Below are 1,700 nucleotides of genomic sequence, written 5' to 3'. Positions count from 1 at the left end.
CCTACCCATACACAAAGAAACCAAGGAAGGAATGGCTCAATGTTTTAAAAGTTAATCCAAGGGGAAACATTGCAGGAGAATATGAGAACAAAGAACCAACTCTTTTGCAAACAGAAAATGATGATGCTGTATTGGTGACAACTATTGAAGATCTGGTTTTCGATAATTTAGAAGAAATAAATGAACCAATAAATCTTGATTATGATGTCGAAGATGCAGAACCAGAAGATGAATTTCAATGTAATTTATCATCTTCAGACGATGAAGTAGATGAAGACGAAGATCCTCCTAACTAATTATGCTTGTGTAAAATATTTGTATCAATTTGGATAATTATGCTTGTATCAAATATTATTAATAATTATGTTTCTATTCAAATAAATAATTATGTATTTATATTAAATTGTAAATTATGACTAATTAGTTTCAAAATATTGAACTTTTAGTTTTAAAATATTAAAATTTTAGTTTAATTAAATATTAAAATTTTAGTTTAATTATTATGACTATTAGCGACTAATTAGCGACCAATTAATTTCCCTCTAAACCCGGGAAACCAAATTAATTTCCCTCTAAACAAAAATTATTTCCCCCAAAACCAAAAAAAATTCGATTTCCCCCTTTACCTAAAACCTAATTTTTCCCCCAAAACCAAAACTAAAATCCCTAATCCTAAACTCTCCTCTTCTCTTCTCTTCGATAACTCTGAAACTCTCTCCTCTTCGAAAAATCTTCGAAACTCTCCTCTTCCCGATTTCTCTTCTGAATCCCGATTTGCTTTCTCTTATCTGTATGTCTTTCTCATCTGTCTCCCGATTCTCTTCTTCACGATGGCTCCAACGCAATCTGCGGCGAAGTCTGCAACTAAGGCTCTGACCAAAGCTCCAGTTAAGCGAGGAATAAAGAGGAAGATGGACCGTAATTTCTTCCAAAGAACCGAAGGGTCGACCCCCATCAAAGAAGCGAGAAGACCAAACTCTCTACCGACACAATACAACTTTACGCCGGCAGCAGATTTGCCCCATCCTCAAACACCGCAAGAGCAAGACCACATTTTCCCGAGACCCTCACCGTCAGGAACACCACAGATCTGCAACTATCCACCGCCACAGACTTTTTTCCGGACCTCGGTTAACCAACAACGTCAGACTCAACAGCCTCTTTCGTCAGAGGAGGTCCATAACAATCCGCGACAGTCTCCAGCTGATCCTCCACCACAAGACGGTCCACCGTCTCCAGCTGATAACTCTCAAGCTCAGAGCCGTCCATCATCTCACGGTAACAACTACCATGAAGGCTCTGAGGCTTCAAATCCAGAGCTCCAGGAGGACATGATTGTCACTCTAAATGCCCTGCTTAGAGTTCCAAACCGTGAGAAGTTTACTACCGTCCTCTCCCCAACACCGATGCCAAACACGACCTGGTATTAATACATTCTTCTAATGAGCTTGTCTGTTTTGATTGTCTGAGGTGGTTAGTTTGAGGATGGTTAGTTTTAGAACATTAATCCGGATGGTTAGTTTTAGAACATTAGTTTTGATGCTCTTTGATGGTTAGTTTTAGTACATTGATGTCTGTTTACATTGTTCTTAATAGGTTCTGTTTTGTGTTGAGCCGGTTTGTTGTTATAAGTACTCGATCAAACAAACTATAACTTATTTGTTGGTATAAGTACTCAATCTTTGATGGTTCTTAATAGG

The sequence above is a fragment of the Camelina sativa genome, chromosome 15 (assembly GCF_000633955.1).
Source record: "Camelina sativa cultivar DH55 chromosome 15, Cs, whole genome shotgun sequence".
Classification (NCBI taxonomy): Eukaryota; Viridiplantae; Streptophyta; class Magnoliopsida; order Brassicales; family Brassicaceae; genus Camelina; species Camelina sativa.
Note: the sequence above shows the minus strand (reverse complement) of the source record.